This window comes from Bos taurus, chromosome 21, assembly GCF_002263795.3.
Source record: "Bos taurus isolate L1 Dominette 01449 registration number 42190680 breed Hereford chromosome 21, ARS-UCD2.0, whole genome shotgun sequence".
Classification (NCBI taxonomy): Eukaryota; Metazoa; Chordata; class Mammalia; order Artiodactyla; family Bovidae; genus Bos; species Bos taurus.
The window spans coordinates 55,244,181-55,252,060 of record NC_037348.1 but is presented as its reverse complement, the minus strand read 5'-3'; positions in this window follow the sequence as shown (position 1 = coordinate 55,252,060).

Here is a 7,880-nt window from a genome sequence, read left to right as displayed (position 1 = left end):
CATGCCTGTGTGTGAATTAAATTTTGCATCATTTTTTCAAGATTTCATATAATAGAGTCACTTTCCTTCAAGGAGTACTTACTTGGATTGCAGAAATATTGTTACCTTTACAACATTCAGTTCAGTACAGTTCAGTTGCTCAGTTGTGTCCAACTCTGCGACTCCACAGACTGCAGCACACCAGGCCTCCCTGTCCATCACCAACTCCTGGAGTTTACTCAAAACTCACGTCCATTGAGTTGGTCATGCCACCCAACCATCTCATCCTCTGTCATCCCCTTCTCTTCCCACCTTCAGTCTTTCCCAGCATCGGGGTCTTTTCAAATGAGTCAGTTCTTCACATCAGATGGCCAAAGTATTGGAGATTCAGCTTCAGCATCATTCCTTCCAATGAATATTCAAGACTGATTTCCTTTAGGATGGACTGTTGGATCTTGCAGTCCAAGGGACTCTCAAGAGTCTTCTCTGACACCACAGTTCAAAAGCATCAGTTCTTCAGTGCTCAGCTTTCTTTATAGTTCAACTCTCATATCCATACATGACTACTAGAAAAACCATAGCTTTGACTAGATGGACCTTTGTTGGCAAAGTAATGTCTCTGCTTTTTAATATGCTGCCTAGATTGGTCACTTTCACTAGATCGGTCATAACTTTTCTTCCAAGGAGCAAGCGTCTTTTAATTTCATGGCTGCAGTCACCATCTGCAGTGATTTTGGAGCCCACCAAAATAAAGTCTTTCACTGTTTCCCCATCTATTTGCCATGAAGTGATGGTACCAGTTGCCATGATCTTAGTTTTCTGGATGTTAAGTTTTAAGCCAACTTTTTCACTCTTGTCTTCCACTTTCATCAAGAGGCTCTTTAGTTCTTTTCTTTCTGCCATAAGGGTGGTGTCATCTGCATATTTGAGGTTATTGATATTTCTCCTGCCAATGTTGATGCCAGCTTGTGCTTCACCCAGCCCAGCATTTCTCATGATGTACTTGGTATATAAGTTAACTCAGAAATAGTTTGTCTTCTCATCAGTTCTCTTTCCTTTTTTTTTTTTTTTGGTAGTACTGGGTCTTTGTTGCTGCACTTGGACTTTCTCTAGTTGGTGTGAACAGGGGCTACTCTTCATTGCAGTGGGTGGGCTTCTCACTGCGGTGGCTTCAGTAGTTGTGGCTCACGGCCTCTAGGCCTGTGAGCTCAGTAGTTGTGCAACACAGGCTTAGTTGCCCTGTGGCATGTGGTATCTTCCCAGACCAGGGATTTAACCCATGTCCTTTGCACTGGCAGGCAGATTCTTAACCTATACGCCACCAGGGAATTCCTTATCCCTTCTTGATCCTTCATCATATGTGTTTACTTCCTTTTCTAACAATACTTCCTCCAAATACCTTGCATTAACCCCTTCATTTAGTCAGTCTGAACCACTTGCCTTTCCCTCAGTCATTCTTACACTTTCTGTTCAGGTTGTCTCTTTTCCCCTCGGAATGCCCAGAATTCATTTTTAAGTCATTCATTCAGTGATGTGTATTGAGCACTTACTGTGTGCCAGCAAAAGAAACACAGAGGTCCCTGCTCTTGTGGAGCTTATGTTCTAGTGGGGAGGGACAGATAAAAAATAATAGATGGGTATATAGTATGTCAGAACGTGATTAGTACTGTGGCAAAAAAGAAATCATCATGATAAGGGTGACTGAGAGTGCTGGAGCAGGGTGTGGTGATGGGGAAGAATGGTGAAGCAGCAGGAAAGGCTGCAATTTGAAAGGGGCTGGTTAGGGTGGGCCTTATTAAGATGAGACTAGAGCAGACTTAAAGGAAGCAAGGGGTTTTGGTCATTTGGCTATGTGGTAGAGAGTCTTGTAGGCTGAGAAGATAGCCAATTCAAAGTCCCTAAGTAGCAGTATGCCTGGTACATTCAAGGCATAGCTGGAGCCCACTGTGCCTGGAGCAGAGGAGTGAAAGAGAAATAGGAGATGAGATTGGTAATAATAGAGGCCAGATCACGTAGGGCCTTGTTGGCATTGTTAGTTACTATTAGGTTTTTACTCTGAGTGAAATAGGAAACATATGCAGGCTTTTTTTTTTTTTTTTTAAGCTGTGCTGGGTCTTCGTTGCTGTGCACCCGTGTTCTCTAGTTCCCACAAGCAACGACTTGTGGGGGCTACTCTAGTTGTGGTGCTTCTCTTGTTGCAGAGCATGGGCTTTGGGCAGAGTCATTGTGGCACACGGGCTTAACTGCCTGGCGGCGTGTGGTGTCTTCCCAGAGCAGGGGTTGAACCAGTGTTCCCTGAATTGGCAGGTAGATTCTTAACCGCTGGACCACCAGGGAAGTCCTATATGCAGGCATTTAAACAGAGGAGTGCTATCATTTGACAGATTTTTACAGTATCACTTTGGCTGCTGTACTGAGAATAGACTGTAAAGGTTGGAAGGTTTAAAGTGGGAAACCACTCTCTTCATGACCAGTACTGGTCTTTGATCACCCCAGGACCTTTGACACCTAGGGGTCTGAGGGGCCCTGGTTAAAAATAATAAAGTGGGAAACCAGGCAAGCAACTTGCAGTAACCTGGATGAGCAGGGATTAGCTCAGATCAGAGCAGGGTCAGTGGAGATGGTGGGATGCTAGACACACAGTATTTCAAAGCTAGAGCCAATCTGATTTCCTGCCTTATCAAATGGGGAGTGAGAGAGAAAAGGTAAATAGTGACTCCAAAGATAAACCAAAAACTTTAAAAAATTACCTCTAGGAGGAAAGAGAAACAGATTGTAAGGCAGCCAAGGATGGAAAGTAGATTTTTAAAATTTATCTTATTTTGTAAATTTGACATTAGAATCATATAAATGTTTTACAGAAGTATAAAACAAAATTAAATCAAAATGACCAATCTGACAAATAACCTGTTCCAGAATATATTTTTTTAAAAATCTACAAATCAGCCCAGAAAAGACAAAAGGTCAACCCAGCTATAAAATGGACAAGGAATTTGAATGGATTTTCACAAGAGATGGTACACAAATGACCAATAAATATAGGAAAAACCATTTAACATCATTAGTCCCAAGGAAATGCAAATTAAAACCACAGTGGGCAGTCCCCTTGTGGCCCAGTGATTAGGTTTCAGGCTTTCCTTGGATTCAATACCTGATTGGGGAACTGAGATCCCACAAGCTTGTGGCATGACAAAATATATACATATATACATATATATACATACCTACAGTGTAACATTACTTATTCACAAAATGGCAATAATTAAAAACCCAATAACACCAAATGTTAGAAAGGATGTAGAACTCTCATATATGGCTAATAGTAGTATAAAATGTTATAATTTCTTTATAAAAAGTATTTGGAGCTTTTTATAAATCTAAACCTTTATAACTTAGAAATTCCACTCCTAAGCATTTACCCCAGAAAAATGAACACATATATGTTCACAAAGAGATTCGTTTTTCATAGCAACTTTATTCATAACAGCCATAACCTGGAAACAACACAACCAGCAATTAAAAAATGGATAAACAAATTGTGTTACCTTCATGCAACAGAATACTACTCAGCTATAAAAAGAAACTACAAGTATACACAACATAGATGAAAAATAAAAAATACATTATGTTGAAACAAAAGAAACAAAACACAAGAATGTTGTGTTGGTCTCCTGAGAAGTAGATACCAAGATGTGGTTAGATGTGCAAGAGATTTATTAGGGGAGTATATTGGTTATCTTGGCTTCCCTAGTGGCTCAGTGGTAAAGAATCCGCCTGTCATGCAGGAGACACAGGTTCAGTTCTCCAGGGGTTGGGAAAATCCACTGGAGAAGGAAATGGCAACCTACTCCAGTATTCTTGCCTGGGAAATACCATGGACAGAGGAGCCTAGTGGGCTACAGTCCATGGCATGGCAAAAGAGTCGGACAGGATTGAGTGACTAAAACAACAATATTGGTTATCTATTGTTTTGAAACAGATTACTCTAAAATTCAGCAGCCTAAAATAACAAATACATATTATCTAACATAGTTTCTTTTTTTTTAAGATGATTTATTTATTTTTGACTGGACTGGGTCTTTGTTGCTGCCTGCATGTTTCCTCTCTAGTTGCAGTGAGCAGGGGAGAGGTGGGAGCAGTCTACTTTTTATCGCTGTGCCCGGATTTCTGATTGCAGTGACTTCTCTTGTTGCAGAGCACAGGATCTAGAGCACAGGCTCAGTAGTTGCGGCACACGGGCTTAGTTGTTCCGCAGCATGTGGGGTCTTCTGGGACCAGGGGTCGAACTTGTGTCCCCTGCATTGGCAGGTGGATTCTTAACCACTAGACCACCAAGGTAGTGCTCACACAGTCTTTAAGGATCTGAAAATTGAGGAGCAAATTAGGTGAGTGGTTTTGGCTTAGGATTGTAGTCCTACAACCATGAGGTTGTAGTCAAGATGTCAAAATGGGGTTACAGTAATCTGAAGGCTTGACTGAGACTGGAGGATCTGCTTCCAAGATGGCTCATTCAAATGGCTATTTGAAACCTCAACTCCTCACCATGTAGGACTCTCCATTGGTCTACTTGAGTATTCTCATAACATGGCAGCTGTCTTCTCCCAAAGCCAGAAAGTAAGGAGGGAGCTACAATGCCTTTTAATGACAGTGTTTGAAGTTAGGTATCATCATTTCTGCCTTGTTTTATTTTATTTATATACAGAAGCAAGTCACTGAGTCTAGTCCATTCTCAAGAGGAAGGAAATTGACTCTACCTTTTGAAGGATGTGTCAATGAATTTGTGGATATATTTTAAATCACCACATGGACAGACCAGTGGAAGGCACAGAGAGCCTCAGACCCAGATACAGGTCTGACATCTGTGGAAGAAGAGAGGAAAAGAATGAGGATTGGAAATGAAGAGTTTTGTCCTGCAGCATAGGTTCAAGAAAGGTTTGGTCAGGCTGATGAAGAGTCTTCAAGTCAAAATTCCTGTTGGAAGAATCTTTTTAATCACAGGATTAGGCCTGCCTTTGTAGCCCTGCTCTTCTCTGGCATTGGCTGGGATCAGCCTAAGGAAGTGTGGCTTTGGTGCAAATGTGGGAGTAGATCCAGAGTGGCAGCAGGTGGGTTCATCATCAAATATACTCTCTGAAAGAAGATTTCAGTAGTGCATATTCATGGTCACTATGAGTACATACTGCAAGAATAAGTTTTTGTGAAGTTGTACAATGGGCAAAGCTTATCTACAGTGATAGAAGGCAAATAAGTGTTTCCTGATGCTGGGGAGGGGATGGGAATTGATTGCAAAGGGGACACAAGGAAGCTTCTGGGGTGATGAAAATGTTCTGTACTTGATTATCGTAGTGGTTATACACGTATATATACATTTGTTGAGCTCATCAAACTCTACACTTAAAACAGGTACACTTTGTTGAACACAAATAATATATAAAATTTACTGAAAAACACAGTGAGATACCACTTCACATTACCAATTCCAAACATTAGTGAGAATGCGCAGCACCTGAAACTGATATGTTGTTAGTGGGAGTATAAAATTATACAACCATTTTGGAAAGCTGTTTGTCATTTCTCTCTTAAAAGTTAAAGAAATGCTGTTTGTTTAACTGCAACAGTTCCACTCCTGGATATCAGCCCAAGAGAAATGAAAATGTATGTTCCCAAAAAGACTTCTTTATGAACATTCATAGGAGCTTTATTTATAATGGTCCAAATGACCCAAAGATCCATCAACAGGCAAATTGATAAATTGTGGAACATGTATACAACAGAATACTGCAGAGCGGATTTGTGCAACAACACATGAATCTCAAACATGGTGTATTGAGCAAAGAAGATGCATGCAAAAGAGCACATACTGTATGATTGTTTGATGAGTCTCTCAGTCGTGTCCGACTCTTTGCAACCCCATGGACTCTAGCCTGCTAGGTATCTCCTCTGTCCATGGGGATTCTTCAAGCAAGAATATTGGAGTGGGTTGCCATGCCCTCCTCCAGGGGATCTTCCCAACCCAGGGATTGAACCCAGGTCTTCCAATCTGCAGGCGGATTCGTTACAGTCTGAGCCACCAGGGAAGCCCTTCCCTGTATGATTCAGTTCAGTTCAGTCGCTCAGTCGTGTCTGACTCTTTGCGACCCCATGAATTGCAGCATGCCAGGCTTCCCTGTCTATCACCAACTCCCGGAGTTCACTCAAACTCATGTCCATCGAGTCGGTGATGCCATCCAGCCATCTCATCCTCTGTCGTACTATTCTCCTCCTGCCCCCAATCCCTCCCAGCATCAGAGTCTTTTCCAATGAGTCAACTCTTCGCATGAGGTGGCCAAACTACTGGAGTTTCAGCTTTAGCATCAGTCCTTTCAAAGAACACCCAGGACTGATGTCCTTTAGAATGGACTGGTTGAATCTCCGTGGAGTCCAAGGGACTCTCAAGAGTCTTCTCCAACACCACAGTTCAAAAGCATCAATTCTTCGGCACTCAGCTTTCTTCACAGTCCAACTCTCACGTCCACACATGACCACTGGAAAAACCATAGCCTTGACTAGACAGACCTTTGTTGGCAAAGTAATGTCTCTGCTTTCGAATATGCTATCTAGGTTGGTCATAACTTTCCTTCCAAGGAGTAAGGATCTTTTAATTTCATGGCTGCAGTCACCATCTGCAGTGATTTTTGGAGCCCAAAAAAATAAAGTCAGACACTGCACTGTTTCCCCATCTATTCCCCATGAAGTGATGGGACCAGATGCCATGATCTTCGTTTTTCTGAATGTTGAGCTTTAAGCCAACTTTTTCACTCTCCACTTTTACTTTCATCAAGAAGCTTTTGAGTTCCTCTTCACTTTCTGCCATGAGGGTGGTGTCATCTGCATATCTGAGGTTATTGATATTTCTACTGGCAATCTTGATTCCAGCTTGTGCTTCTTCCAGTCCAGCGTTTCTCATGATGTACTCTGCATAGAAGTTAAATAAGCAGGGTGACAATATACAGCCTTCACGTACTCCTTTTCCTATTTGGAACCAGTCTGTTGTTCCATGTCCAGTTCTAACTGTTGCTTCCTGACCTGCATATAGGTTTCTCAAGAGGCAGGTCAGGTGGTCTGGTATTCCCATCTCTTTCAGAATTTTCCACAGTTTATTGTGATCCACACAGTCAAAGGCTTTGGCATAGTCAATAAAGCAGAAGGAGGTGTTTTTCTGGAACGCTCTTGATTTTTCCATGATCCAGCGGATGTCGGCAATTTCATCTCTGGTTCCTCTGCCTTTTCTAAAACCAGCTTGAACATTAGGAAGTTCACGGTTCACGTATTGCTGAAGCCTGGCTTGGAGAATTTTGAGCATTACTTTACTAGCATGTGAGATGAGTGCAGTTGTGCGGTAGTTTGAGCATTCTTTGGCATTGCCTTTCTTTGGGAATGGAATGAAAACGGACCTTTTCCAGTCCTGTGGCCACTGCTGAGTTTTCCAAATTTGCTGGCATATTGAGTGCAGCACTTTCACAGCATCATCTTTCAGGATTTGAAATAGCTCCACTGGAATTCCATCACCTCCACTAGCTTTGTTCGTAGTGATGCTTTCTAAGGCCCACTTGACTTCACATTCCAGGATGTCTGGCTCTAGGTCGGTGATCATATCATCGTGATTATCTGGGTCATGAAGATCTTTTTTGTACAGTTCTTCTGTGTATTCTTGCCATCTCTTCTTAATATCTTCTTCTTCTGTTAGGTCCATACCATTTCTGTCCTTTATCGAGCCCATCTTTGCATGAAATGTTCCCTTGGTATCTCTAATTTTCTTGAAGAGATCTCTAGTCTTTCCCATTCTTTTGTTTTCCTCTATTTCTTTCCATTGATCACTGAGGAAGGCTTTCTTATCTCTTCTTGCTATTCTTTGGAACTCT